This window comes from Hyperolius riggenbachi, chromosome 8 (genome assembly GCF_040937935.1).
Source record: "Hyperolius riggenbachi isolate aHypRig1 chromosome 8, aHypRig1.pri, whole genome shotgun sequence".
In the NCBI taxonomy this organism is placed as follows: Eukaryota; Metazoa; Chordata; class Amphibia; order Anura; family Hyperoliidae; genus Hyperolius; species Hyperolius riggenbachi.
This window is the reverse complement of record NC_090653.1, coordinates 122,572,845-122,587,903: the sequence shown is the minus strand read 5'-3', so window position 1 is coordinate 122,587,903 and position 15,059 is coordinate 122,572,845. Positions and strand designations below refer to the sequence as shown.

At 47.0% G+C, this 15,059-nt stretch overlaps 1 long non-coding RNA gene across 2 annotated transcripts in view; it reads right to left on the bottom strand.

Moving 5' to 3' along the window:
- The window catches only part of LOC137528310 (uncharacterized), a 48,995-nt gene extending 47,688 nt beyond the window's left edge, over window positions 1-1,307 (bottom strand). For both annotated transcript variants that reach the window (XR_011023358.1, XR_011023359.1), the window contains exon 1: window positions 1,106-1,307. This is a non-coding gene — a long non-coding RNA (uncharacterized lncRNA). The remainder of the gene's footprint in view (window positions 1-1,105) is intronic.
- Between the last annotated feature and the right edge of the window lie 13,752 nt (window positions 1,308-15,059).

Below are 15,059 nucleotides of genomic sequence, written 5' to 3'. Positions count from 1 at the left end.
CAAAGAGGTAAATGGCTACATGTACAATGTACATTACCAGTAATAGTGTACTATCTTGTTTACTGAGTGGCTGCATCTGTACTATATGGGGTGATCCTTGCCTTGCACATAGGGGTGATTTTGCATTTTATACAGGGGTGGTTGTTACAATTCGTATGGGGGGGGTTAATGCTGCTGGGGGAGTCCTCCCTGCCAGCAACATAAACCTCCATATGAATTGCAACAACCACCCCTATATAACGTGCACAATCACCCCTATGTGCAATGCAAGAATCGCCCTGCATAGAAAGCTGAAATAACCCCATATACCGGCTATACTGGAGTGATTCTTGCATTGCAGAGGGGTGATTGTGCATGTTATATAGGGGTGGTTGTTGCAATTCATATGGGGGTTAATGCTGCTGGGAAGGTTCCTCCCTGCCAGCAGCATTAACCCATATATGAATTGCAACAATCACCCCTATATAACATGCAACAAGCACCCCTATATAACATGCAACAAGCACCCCTATGTGCAATGCAAGAATCATTCCAGTATAGCCGGTATATGGGGTTATTTCAGCATTCCATACAGGGTGATTCTTGCATTGGCATTTACTTTGATTTTTGAAACTCAGGAGCCACTGCATTCCCTACCCTCGGCTTATATGTGAGTCATTCATTTTTCCCTGATTTTGGGGGGGGGAAGTGTGTTCCTCGGCTTATATGTGGGTCAGCTTATATGCGAGTATATACGGTAATTCTGCTTTAAAGGGGCACTGGCATATAGTACAATGCAGTAAATTATTCAGGATACCCACTTTCATGGGAATTTTCAGCATCAGATACACTTCCTATAGCTATACATTGCTGTATATCGGTGTGTAGACCACCCTCCCAGTGATGTCAAGCCTAGGCTGATTAGCTATGATCCCTTTTTCTCCCTGTGCACTCTAGGAGACCTGGGCACACATGCAATTAACTTTTTCTCCTGAGTTTTCTCCTGGGAGATAATTTTTCAACTTCTTTTTAAAATAATTTTTCAGCACTTTTCTAAAGACAAAGTACCAAAAAGTAGATGAAAAAAGTACAATCAACATTATTTTCTCACTTGTGGTATAAACACCTTTGCTGGTCTTTTCTCAGACGTCACCTGGCTGGATAGTGTACAGGTGAAAGGCTCTGCCTCTGACACAGGAGACCTGGGTTCAGTTCTCAAGCTCTTCCTGTTCAGTAAGCCTGCATCTATTCAGTAGTAGACCTTGGGCAAGACTCCCTAACACTGCTACTGCATATGGAGCGCGTCCTAGTGGGTGTAGCTCCGAGGCTTTGCATCTGCCAGGAGAAAAAACATCATATAAAAGTTCTTTGTCTTGATAAATTTCACAATGCAAATTAGAGAAAGGAAAGAGTTTACAGAGGGAAAATACTGACTAAATAATTAATTAATAATGTAAATAAGCAGTTTTATTAATTACATTGATTTTAATACAGTTCCTCTTTAAAGCAGTAGGATCAGCCATACTATGCCAGGGAAAAAAAAAACCACATATATAAGTAGATAAATATTTGATCTACTTACATAACACATGTATTATACTGTCCACATTTTGATTTCAGTGAATGTTATATAGTAAATGATAAGAATTCTGTTCCTGGTGGGGTCCATGTCTTTTGCCCACAGTTAAGGCTAACTTGTGATGTCATTTCTGCCCTTTACTTTTTTCTTGTCTCCTCCAATCGCTGAGTCTCCTCAGCCTTGCTTGTAAACACAAGTGAGTAGGGGATTAGGTTTCAGATAAGGAGCTGGCAGGGAAATAAAGGGAAGAGGAGGAATAGATTATAGATAAAAAGAACCCCCACCATGCAATTCTCTGGCACCGACTACTAAAGGGCCAGCGCTCCTCAAGTATGTGATAACTTCAAATCATAACAGCAGAAAAAGTTTTGAAAGTTTTGAATGCAGGATTAGCATTTTTATCACTTAATACACTCAGACCAGTTGCTGTTGAAATTAGATTTTTATGGTGAAGATACCGCTTTAAGTGTATGTACACAAATGGTGTACAAAGTCAGGCTATTCCAAAGCTGCCCCAGTATTCCAGAAGCAAAAGATTATCATCCCAATATTAGATGTGCAGCTTGGCAAATAGCATTGCTATAATCATGCCAGTTTGTTACCACCTACTAGTATCCTTTTCATGCATTTAGTTAAAGAGGAACTCCAGCCTAAACAAACATACTGTCATTAAGTTACATTAGTTATGTTAATTAAAATAGATAGGTAATATAATCTCCTACCCACATTGTTTTAAAAGAACAGGCAAATGTTTGATTTCATGATGGCAGCCATCTTTTTGGTTGAAAGGAGGTGACAGGGAGCATGAGACACAGTTCCAACTGTCCTGTGTCCTAAGCACCTCTCCCAGATGCTAGGCAACGTGAATAACAACATAGGAAATCCCATCATGCTCTGCACAGCATCAGGGAAAAAAAGCCTGGGCTTTTTTCCTTTGATGGGTGGAGCTTATTTAAAAATGCAGCTAAAAATGATGCTTTAGTAAGAAAAACAAAGTTCTGATGCTGTGAAACTGTTAATGAAACACCAAGCCTTTTCAGTTCTGCTGAGTAGATTTTTAGTCCAGAGGTTCACTTTAACCACTTGCCGACGGCTACACGCCAGTAGGCGTGGCCGCGGCGGCAGCCCCAGGACCGCCTAACGCCGATTGGCGGAAAGTCCTGGGGCTTGCATTTGCAGGAGATCGCGCGCAGGATGCGCGCGCATCTCCTGCTTGGTGGGCGGAGCGGAGCGGAGCCTTCAGTCTCCGAGCGGCTACTGCCGCTCGGGAGACTGTTAGACGGCGATCACGCCGTCTATATACTACGTGCAGCGCTGCGATGAGCAGCAGCGCTGCACTGGGGACAGCCGTGTGACACGGCTGTCCCCATGGGGGACAAGAGAGCGATCGGCTCTCATAGGCAGAAGCCTATGACAGCCGATTGCGTGATTGGCCGGCTGGGGGGGAGGGAGGGACGGAGGGAGGGAGGGGATTTAAAGGAAGAGGGTTTTTTGAAAAAAAAGCAGCAACATAAATATTTATAAAAAAAAAAATAAACAGGGGGGGAGCGATCAGACCCCACCAACAGAGAGCTCTGTTGGTGGGGAGAAAAGGGGGGGGGAATCACTCGTGTGCTATGTTGTGCGGCCCTGCAGCTTGGCCTTAAAGCTGCAGTGGCCTTTTAAACTAAAAATTGCCTGGTCACTAGGGGGGTTTAGCCCTGCAGTCCTCAAGAGGTTAAGTAGTTCGCTCATCTACAGTATCTATGTCCAGGCAGTGCCCGTCCCTTCTTTTTTTTGCTTGCGCTGATGTGGTTTATAACTGATGCCACAAAAGAAAAAATAGTTTCCCATAACTTTGCATGCACACTACCTGCAGTGGTTGCTACTTTTACACAAAAGAGGGAGATGGAAAGCAAAGTTATGCTACCTATTTCAACATCCAAGCAAAATAAATCTCCATAAATGGTAAAGAGAGGGCATCCAATGATATATGACACTCAAATTCAGTGGTTGCAAGTAATTACATAACTACATGAATAATTAAATATACAGTCCCTCGAATTATGTCATCAGTTGCAGCTGTCTTTAATTACCTCATTTCCCTTACTTTAAAATGAACCTTAACCGAGTAAAATTATTTAAAAATAACACGATGTACGTGCAAATGAATATTACATATTTACCTCACCGTCAGTTCCTCTCAGAAGCTCAGCATTTTCTTAGTACAATGATTCCTTCCAGTTCTGACAAGATTTTTTCAGGACTGAAATATATCAGTTGCTGTCAGTTATATAGCAGTTGCTGTCAGTTATAATAGAAAGAACAACTGATGAGCAAGGTAATGTCCACATTTCCCTATGGCTCAAGTGGGCAATATTACAGTTTAACAGTGTGCTGACCAGGAAGCTGTTGTGGGGTAATGGCCATTTTCAAAATGGAGCACAGAGAATGCCAATGATCACAGTGAACACACAGGATGCAGGAGAGGAGAAAGAGACTGATGAGTAGGAGGTAAGTATGATACGTATATGCTTATTTTGACTTTTCATTTTCAGCTAGGGTTTGCTTTGGATTGAGAACTGCTCCTTTAACAGTTTTCTAATTAAACATGATTTCAATGATGCTTTGGTGGAATTTTCTATCTCCATCAGCTGCACCAATGTGTCAAGAATAACAATTAATTTATTTGCAGCCGTCAACTTATTCTGTTGTCTCTGGAGCTGTGAACCTCGAGTCTAAGGAATTACCAGTAATTTCTAGGAAAGCAGCCAGGCAGCTGCTTAGACAGGTGGCTTAAAGCATAATTGCACACATGCATTATAGGCAGTTTGGTATACTGATAAATATGCTTGCTTTTTAGTGAATGAGTGCCCATGTATCTGTTTACCAAATGGAGCCCTAGACTAGACAAAGAAAAGGAGGGAGCTCTGGATGCTGAAGGAAGCTGGATGGTGTGGGTCTTATGGGTTAGGGAACCTGGAGAATTGTAGCAGAGGTGAGTATAACAATGTACTTTTTATAGCACATAATTAGTACATTTTGGAGAAGTGACTAGAAAAGGAAAGCTGCCCTTTAAACCAGCATCACTCCAATATTAAATATATAACACATCATCAAGTTTATTCAAACAAAAATATAATGATTGAAAACAATAAAAACATTAAACGACCAAATTTCATATATGTTTTAAAATTTCATACTATTATTGCACTTGGCCCAAATTAATTGCACTTGGCTTAATTTAGAGCACACAGCATATATGAACCTAAGTTCAGTATAGCAAAAAAAGTGCAATGTGCCATTAATGTTCAGATAAGTGCATGCATAAAATACATTGCAAAAAAAAAAAAAAACTGTTCAAGCAGGTAAATCATCATTAAACAAATTCAAAAGCAGTTCATGACAATGAATAGGGTAGTTAAAGCGGACCCAAACCAAACATTTTTTTAATTAAAAATATTTAGTTGCACCACTCTGACACATACAAAGCTAAATAAACACTCCTTCAAACCTGTGATCATTTCAGTGCATGCTTTTCACCCTTCCCTTGTCATAACTTGGGTTATACTGGGGGCAGCCATTAGCAATTCCTCCATTGCCAACACCATCTACTCAACCAGTTTGCCGGAAAAATGCCGGCAATATGAAAGGAAGGGGAGGGGTTCCTCCAATAAATGTCAAATATTTTATATTTGTCATCATGCAGCTGAAAAAAGGCTGCTATTTATTATTACAATTTAGAAAATAGATTTTATTTCTGAAATCTTGTATTTTTAATTTGGGTCCACTTTAAGCAAGTGCATTTTCTTATTAGTGAGTGCTATGATGCTGGTTAAGGTGTCTCAGTGCATAGCAATAGTAGCAAATACATCACCCAGAAATTATGAATGCGGTGAGGTAATAAAGGCTTCCGTTAGAAAGGGCGTCAGATATAAATGATATTAAAGCTATAATTTACTAAAATAGGCGCCAGGATATGACGTAAAATATTGTTTATAATACTGATATTCCATTATTCCCCACTTTAACCTCTTTTTCTACATTTACTAAAATGAGAACTAGTAAAACTGATAAAATACTGTTTAATTTACAGATACAGTATTGTACTACTTCATTCATATAGTAAAATATATTTAAAGGGAACCTAAACTGAGAGGGATGTGGATGTTTCCCTTTAGGCTTCTTGCACACAGGGACGTTACAGGCGCACGTTAGTGCAGCCTGTAACGCTCCCCCAACGCATAGCAATGTAACACAAGTGGGCTGTTCACACTGCCCACGTTGCGTTACATTGTAACGCAGCAAAGTGCTGCATACTGTGCGTTCTCCGCGGCTAAGCGTTAGACTGTTTGTACATGCTCAGTCATGTTGGGGAGGAGGGGAGAGCGGCCGGGCACATGGCTAATTAATATTCACTGCACTCAGTGACATGCAGTGTTTACTTCCTGGAGCGGCCGCTCTGTGCGGCGATTGGCCGGGCGGGACCACGTGATGCCGCATGCGTCCAAGAGTACGCATCACGGACGCCAGAGTGAGCTGCACAACGCGGCTCACTCCGACGTCCACACCAGAGAGCACCAGGCGTTGCGTTAGGGGCACGTTATAAGCCCTATAACGTCCCCTAAACGCAACGTCCTGGTGTGTAACTAACTCAAACAATACCATTTACTTGGCAGTCCTGCTGATCTCTTAGGCTTCAGTAGTGGCTAAATCACACACCTGAAACATGCAGCTAATTTAGTCTGACTTCAGTCAGAGCACCTGATCTGCATGCTTGTTGAGTAGAGTTGGGCCGAACGGTTCGCCGGCGAACGGTTCCTGGCGAACTTCGGTGGTTCGCGTTCGCCTCCCGCAGGCGAACGTTTGCGGAAGTTCGCTTCGCCCAGTTCGCATCAAAAAACAAAATTTTTACCCTCCATTTCACTGTCAGCAGACATGTTATGGTCAAACACACTGCTTGAGGACCCGCCCACCCTCCCTTCAAGCTAGGTCCTTTATACCATTTGACTCAGTTGTCTGCCTACACTAATTAGTTATGGGACAGCTGCTACACTCTCTGCTAGTGAGATTTTAATTGGCCTTCCTCCCTCCCACCTCCTCCCTTCAACCCTTCAACCTATTCCCTCCTCCCTCCGGGAGGAGGGTGTCTTCTGGCAGGGAATTATACTTTTTTAAAAGCCAGTATATATCATACCATAGCTGGGAATCGAACCCAGATCACACTGCATGGTGGACACGTCAGTGCATCACCCTAAGCACTGTACCACTACAGTAGTAAGTGAAGCTACCGTAAAATGTACCATTAATGCTCAATGCAATAGAACCATTAGGTTGCTTAAAGGAGAACTGTAGTGAGAGGTATATGGAGGCTGCCATATTGATTTCCTTTTAAGCTATACCAGTTGCCTGGCAGCCCTGCTGATCTATTTGGCTGCAGTAATAATAATAATTATAATCCAAACATTTGTATAGCGCTTTTCTCCTGTCAGACTCAAAGCGCTCAAGAGCTGCAGCCACAGGGACGCACTCAAGAGGCCACCCTGCAGTGTTAGGGAGTCTTGCTTTGAACTCCTTACTGAATAGGTACTTGACCTAGCCAGGATTCGAACCCTGGTCTCCCATGTCAAAGGCAGAACCCTTAACCAGTACACTATCCAGCCACTGTTGTGTGAATCCCACCAGAAACAAGCATGCAGCTAATCTTGTCAGATCTTACAAAAATGTCAAACACCAGATCTGCTGCATGCTTGTTCAGGGTCTAGGGCTAAAAGTATTGGAGGCAGAGGATCTGCAGGATAGCCAGGTAACTGGTATTGCTTAAAAGGAAATCAATATGGTAGCCTCCATATACCTTTCACTACAGTTCTCCTTTAAAGGGAACCTTAACTGAGAGTGATATGGCTGTTTCCTGTAAACAATACCAGTTGCCTGGCAGTCCAGCTGATCTTTGTGACTGCAATAGTGGCTGAATCACACCCTGAAACAAGCATGCAGCTAATCCAGTCTGACTTCAGTCAGAGCACCTGATCTGCATGCTTGTTCAGGGGCTGTGGCTAAAAGTATTAGAGACACAGGATCAGCAGGCGATTCAGGCAACTGGTATTATTTTAAAAGGAAAAATCCATATCCTTCTCCGTTTAGGTTCCCTTTAAGGATTTGTAGCATAAAAGCCAACTCACATTGGCTGGGATTCGAACCTGGGTCTCACTGTATGGTGGACAAGCACACTATCCACTATACCAACTGAAGCTGGCCTGAAATTGCTGGCCTGAAATTGCTGGCCTGAAATTGCTGGCCTGAAAACAAGCTGCATCACACCCTGAAACAAGCATGCAGCTTGTTTTCAGGCCAGCAATTTCAGGCCAGCATTTTCAGGCCAGCATTTTCAGGCCAGCATTTTCAGGCCAGCATTTTCAGGCCAGCTTCAGTTGGTATAGTGGATAGTGTGCTTGTCCACCATACAGAGAGACCCAGGTTCGAATCCCAGCCAATGTGAGTTGGCTTTTATGCTACAAATCCTTAAAGGGAACCTAAACGGAGAAGGATATGGATTTTTCCTTTTAAAATAATACCAGTTGCCTGAATCGCCTGCTGATCCTGTGTCTCTAATACTTTTAGCCACAGCCCCTGAACAAGCATGCAGATCAGGTGCTCTGACTGAAGTCAGACTGGATTAGCTGCATGCTTGTTTCAGGGTGTGATTCAGCCACTATTGCAGTCACAAAGATCAGCTGGACTGCCAGGCAACTGGTATTGTTTACAGGAAACAGCCATATCACTCTCAGTTAAGGTTCCCTTTAAAGGAGAACTGTAGTGAAAGGTATATGGAGGCTACCATATTGATTTCCTTTTAAGCAATACCAGTTACCTGGCTATCCTGCAGATCCTCTGCCTCCAATACTTTTAGCCCTAGACCCTGAACAAGCATGCAGCAGATCTGGTGTTTGACATTTTTGTAAGATCTGACAAGATTAGCTGCATGCTTGTTTCTGGTGGGATTCACACGACAGTGGCTGGATAGTGTACTGGTTAAGGGTTCTGCCTTTGACATGGGAGACCAGGGTTCGAATCCTGGCTAGGTCAAGTACCTATTCAGTAAGGAGTTCAAAGCAAGACTCCCTAACACTGCAGGGTGGCCTCTTGAGTGCGTCCCTGTGGCTGCAGCTCTTGAGCGCTTTGAGTCTGACAGGAGAAAAGCGCTATACAAATGTTTGGATTATAATTATTATTATTACTGCAGCCAAATAGATCAGCAGGGCTGCCAGGCAACTGGTATAGCTTAAAAGGAAATCAATATGGCAGCCTCCATATACCTCTCACTACAGTTCTCCTTTAAGCAACCTAATGGTTCTATTGCATTGAGCATTAATGGTACATTTTACGGTAGCTTCACTTACTACTGTAGTGGTACAGTGCTTAGGGTGATGCACTGACGTGTCCACCATGCAGTGTGATCTGGGTTCGATTCCCAGCTATGGTATGATATATACTGGCTTTTAAAAAAGTATAATTCCCTGCCAGAAGACACCCTCCTCCCGGAGGAAGGAGGGAATAGGTTGAAGGGTTGAAGGGAGGAGGGAGGAGGGAGAGTAAAAACTCCCTAGCAGAGTGTGTAGCAGCTGTTCCATAACTAATTAGTGTAGGTAGGCAAATGGTATAAAGGACCTTGCTTGGAGGAGGGAGGGAGGGAGGGAGGGAGGATCCTCGAGCAGTGAAGTGTATTTCACTCAATTAGGTGTGACTCCAGGCATTAGAGCTTTTGAAACATGTTTTCTATCATTTTTGCAGTGTATAGAATTTTTTAAAACTTTGAAAGTTCGCCTCCCCATTGAAGTCTATTGCGGTTCGCGAACTTTTTCGCGAACCGAACCTTTCGCGGAGGTTCGCGAACCGAAAATCGGAGGTTCGGCCCAACTCTATTGTTGAGGGGCTGTGGCTAAAAGTATTAGACACACGGGATCAGCAGGAGAGTCAGGCAGCGGCTATTATTTTAAAAGGGAAAATCCATATCCTTCTCAGTTTAGGTTCGCTTTAATACTTACCAATATTTTACAATTAACTAACCTCTCCCTACTATCACCTAGGACCTTATCTGGTGGTGCCTAACCCTAAGACCCCCGCTGGTGGTGCCTAAGCCCCCCCTGGTGGTGCCTAAGCCTAAGACCCCACTGGTGGTACCTAACCCTAAAACCCCCTGGTGGTGCCTAACCATAAGACCCCCCTGGTGGTGCCTAAGACCCCACTGGTGGTGCCTAACCCTAAGAACCCCATGGTAGTGCCTTACCCTAAGACCCGCTGGTGGTGTCTAATTCTAAAAACCCCCTGGTGGAGCCTAAGCATAAGACCCCACTGGTGGTGCCTATTCCTAACCCCCCCAGTGGTGCCTAACTGTAAGACCCCCCTGGTGGTGCCTAAGACCCCACTAGTGGTGCCTAATCCTAAGATTCCCCCCCTGGTAGTGCCTAATCCTAAGACCCTCCCTGGTGGAGCCTAACCTTAAGACCCTCCCCTAGTAGTGCCTAACCCTAAGACCCTCCCCTGGTGGTGCCTAATAGAGATGGGCCGAACGGTTCGCCGGCGAACGGTTCCACGCGAACTTCGGTGGTTCGCGTTCGCGTCCCGCTGGCGAACCTTTGCGGAAGTTCGGTTCGCCCCATAATGCACCTTGAGGGTCAACTTTGACCCTCTACATCACAGTCAGCAGGCCTAGTGTAGCCAATTGGGCTACACTAGCCCCTGGAGCCCCACCCCCCCTTATATAAGGCAGGCAGCGGCGGCCATTACGGTCACTCGTGTGCTGCCTGCGTTAGTGAGAGTAGGGCGAGCTGCTGCAGACTGTCTCTCAGGGAAAGATTAGTTAGGCTTAACTTGTTCCTGGCTGGCTGCATACCTGTTCTGTGAACCCACCACTGCATACCTGTACTGTGAACCCACCACTGCATACCTGTTCAGTGAACCTGCCACTGCATACCTGTTCTGTGAACCCATCACTGCATACCTGTTCAGTGAACCTGCCACTGCATACCTGTGCTGTGAACCCACCACTGCATACCTGTTCTGTGAACCCATCACTGCATACCTGTTCAGTGAACCTGCCACTGCATACCTGTGCTGTGAACCCATCACTGCATACCTGTTCAGTGAACCTGCCACTGCATACCTGTGCTTTGAACCCACCACTGCATACCTGTTCTGTGAACCCATCACTGCATACCTGTTCAGTGAACCTGCCACTGCATACCTGTGCTGTGAACCCATCACTGCATACCTGTTCAGTGAACCTGCCACTGCATACCTGTGCTGTGAACCCACCACTGCATACTTGTTCTGTGAACCCATCACTGCATACCTGTTCAGTGAACCTGCCACTGCATACCTGTGCTGTGAACCCATCACTGCATACCTGTTCAGTGAACCTGCCACTGCATACCTGTGCTGTGAACCCACCACTGCATACCTGTTCTGTGAACCCATCACTGCATACCTGTTCAGTGAACCTGCCACTGCATACCTGTGCTGTGAACCCATCACTGCATACCTGTTCAGTGAACCTTCCACTGCATACCTGTGCTGTGAACCCACCACTGCATACCTGTTCTGTGAACCCGCCACTGTATACCTGTTCTGTTCAGTGAACCCGCCACTGTATACCTGTTCAGTGAACCCGCCACTGCATACCTGTTGTGTTCAGTGAACCCGCCACTGTATACATGTACTGTTCAGTGAACCCGCCACTGCATAATTGTTCAGTGAACCCGCCACTGCATACCTGTTGTGTTCAGTGAACCCGCCACTGCATACCTGTTGTGTTCAGTGAACCTGCCACTGCATACCTGTTCTGTGAACCCACCACTGTATACCTGTTCTGTTCAGTGAACCCGCCACTGTATACCTGTTCAGTGAACCCGCCACTGCATACCTGTTGTGTTCAGTGAACCCGCCACTGTATACCTGTACTGTTCAGTGAACCCGCCACTGCATACCTGTTCAGTGAACCCGCCACTGCATACCTGTTGTGTTCAGTGAACCCGCCACTGTATACCTGTTCTGTTCAGTGAACCCGCCACTGTATACCTGTTCAGTGAACCCGCCACTGCATACCTGTTGTGTTCAGTGAACCCGCCACTGTATACCTGTACTGTTCAGTGAACCCGCCACTGCATACCTGTTGTGTTCAGTGAACCCGCCACTGCATACCTGTTGTGTTCAGTGAACCCGCCACTGCATACCTGTTGTGTCCAGTGAACCCGCCACTGCATACCTGTTGTGTTCAGTGAACCCACCGCATCAGTGCGCATACCTGTGCAGTTAAGTGAACCCACCTACCTACGTGAGTGCACGCAGTGTGATATACCACTCCGTGCATACCCGATATGGACAAAACAGGTAGAGGAAGAGGTAGTACCAGAGCCAGAGGAAGGCCACCCGGCAGGTCTGCGCGAGGTCGTGTAAATGTAATTTCGTGTGGACCTGGCCCACAGTACAGTGCTCGGAAGAAGGCACGTCCCATCACCTCCCAAGATTGTCAGGACGTGGTTGAGTATTTAGCGACACAGAACACCTCATCTTGCTCAGCCACCAGCGCTACTACTAGCACCACTTCCGCTGCATTTGACACTTCGCAAGAATTATTTAGTGTTGAAATCACTGATGCACAGCCATTGTTGTTACAGCCAGATGAATTTTCACCAGCTCATATATTTGAGTTACCCGGCAACACTATGGATGTAACGTGTAAGGAGGATGAAGGACCTACTGATGGTGCATGTTTGGATTTGTCTGAGGCAAACGAAGCTGGGCAGGATGATTACGATGATGACGATGATAGGGATCCTCTGTATGTTCCCAATAGAGGAGATGAAGAGGGGGACAGTTCAGAGGGGGAGTCAGAGAGTAGTAGGAGGAGAGAAGTTGCTGAAAGAAGCTGGGGCAGGTCTTCGTCAGAAACAGCTGGTGGCAGTGTCCGGCACCATGTATCGCCACCTATGTACAGCCAGCCAACTTGCCCTTCAGCATCAGCTGCTGAGGTCCCCATAGTGCCCACATCCCAGGGTGGCTCAGCGGTGTGGAAATTTTTTAATGTGTGTGCCTCAGATCGGACCAAAGCCATCTGTTCGCTCTGCCAACAAAAATTGAGCCGTGGAAAGGCCAACACTCACGTAGGGACAAGTGCCTTACGAAGGCACCTGGAGAAAAGGCACAAACAGCAATGGGATGGCCACCTGAGCAAAAGCAGCAGCAGCACACAAAAGAAAAGTCACCCTCCTTCTCCTCTTCCTCCTTCAGGTGCATCATCTGCTTCTGCCGCTTTCTCCCTTGCACCTTCACAGGCACCCTCCTCCACTCCGCCTCTGCCCTTGAGCGGTTCCTGCTCCTCTGCCCACAGCAGCAGTCAGGTGTCCGTGAAGGAAATGTTTGAGCGGAAGAAGCCAATTTCGGCCAGTCACCCCCTTGCCCGGCGTCTGACACCCGGCGTGGCGGAACTGTTAGCTCGGCAGCTGTTACCATACCAGCTGGTGGACTCTGAGGCCTTCCGTAAATTTGTGGCCATCGGAACACCGCAGTGGAAGATGCCAGGCCGCACTTATTTTTCGAGAAAGGCCATACCCCAACTGCACCGTGAAGTTGAGAGGCAAGTGGTGTCATCTCTTGCGAAGAGCGTTGGGTCAAGGGTACACCTGACCACGGATGCCTGGTCTGCCAAGCACGGGCAGGGCCGCTACATTACGTACACAGCCCATTGGGTGAACCTGGTGGTGAACGATGGCAAGCAGGGCGCAGCGGACCAAATTGTGACACCTCCACGGCTTGCAGGCAGGCCTCCTGCCACCTCCTCTCCTCCTGCTACATGCTCTTCGCTGTCCTCCTCCTCCTTGGCTGAGTGGCAGTTCTCCTCTCCAGCTACACAGCCCCAGCTCTGCAGGGCCTATGCTGCATGCCAGGTACGACGCTGTCACGCCATCTTAGACATGTCTTGTCTCAAAGCGGAGAGTCACACTGGAGCAGCTCTCCTGGCTGCTCTTAAGAAACAGGTGGATGAGTGGCTGACCCCGCACCACCTGGAGATAGGCAACGTGGTGTGCGACAACGGCAGCAATCTGCTTGCCGCTTTGCATATGGGGAAGCTGACACACATACCCTGCATGGCACATGTCATGAATCTAGTTGTTCAAAGATTTGTGGCAAAGTACCCTGGCTTAGCGGATGTCCTGAAGCAGGCCAGGAAGTTCTGTGGGCATTTGAGGCGGTCTTACACAGCCATGGCACGATTTGCAGAAATTCAGCGGAAAAACAACATCCCGGTGAGACGCCTCATTTGCGATAGCCCGACTCGCTGGAATTCGACCCTGCTCATGTTCTCCCGCCTAATAAGAAGAGAAGAAAGCCGTCACCCACTACCTCTACAACTACAGTAGAATGAAACAGTCTGGGAAGATGGGGATGTTCTGGCCCGACAACTGGACACTGATGAAAAATGCATGCAGGCTCATGCGGCCGTTTGAGGAGGTGACCAACCTGGTGAGCCGCAGTGAGGGCACCATCAGCGACTTAATTCCCTACGCTTACTTCTTGGAGCGTGCTGTGCGTAGAGTGGCGGATGAAGCTGTGAATAAGCGTGACCAGGAACCGTTACGGCAGGAACAGGCATGGGACCAATTTTCATCAGACCCAGCTGTTTCCTCAACACCTGCGGCAGCACAGAGGGGGGAGGAGGAGGAAGAAGAGAAGTCGTGTGCAGAAGACGAGTCAGACTCAGAGGATGATGAGCAAGGTGTTTCTTTGGGGGAGGAGGAGGAGGTGGGGACAGCGGCAGGAGAACACCCGCAGCAGGCGTCGCAGGGGGCTTGTGCTGCTCAACCTTCCCGTGGTATTGTTCGCGGCTGGGGGGAGGAGGTTGACTTACGTGACGTCACTGAGGAAGAGCAAGAGGAGATGGAGGGTACTGGATCCGACTTTGTGCAGATGTCGTCTTTTATGCTGTCCTGCCTGTTGAGGGACCCCCGTATAAAAAACCTCAAGGGGAATGAGCTGTACTGGGTGGCCACACTACTAGACCCTCGGTACAGGCACAAAGTGGCGGACTTGTTACCAACTCACCGGAAGGTGGAAAGGATGCAGCACATGCAGAACCAGCTGTCAACTATGCTTTACAATGCCTTTAAAGGTGATGTGACAGCACAACGCCAGCAAGGTACCACTGCCACTAATCCTCCTCCCGTGTCCACGCAGTCAAAGACAGGACGCTCCAGCGATCTCATGGTGATGTCGGACATACGGACGTTCTTTAGTCCAACGCCTCGCCGTAGCCCTTCCGGATCCACCCTCCACCAACGCCTGGAACGACAGGTAGCCGACTACCTGGCCTTAAGTGTGGATGTAGACACTGCTGTGAACAGCGATGAGGAACCCTTGAACTACTGGGTGCGCAGGCTTGACCTGTGGCCAGAGCTGTCCCAATTTGCCATCCAACTTCTCTCCTGCCCTGCCGCAAGCGTCCTGTCAGAAAGGACCTTCAGCG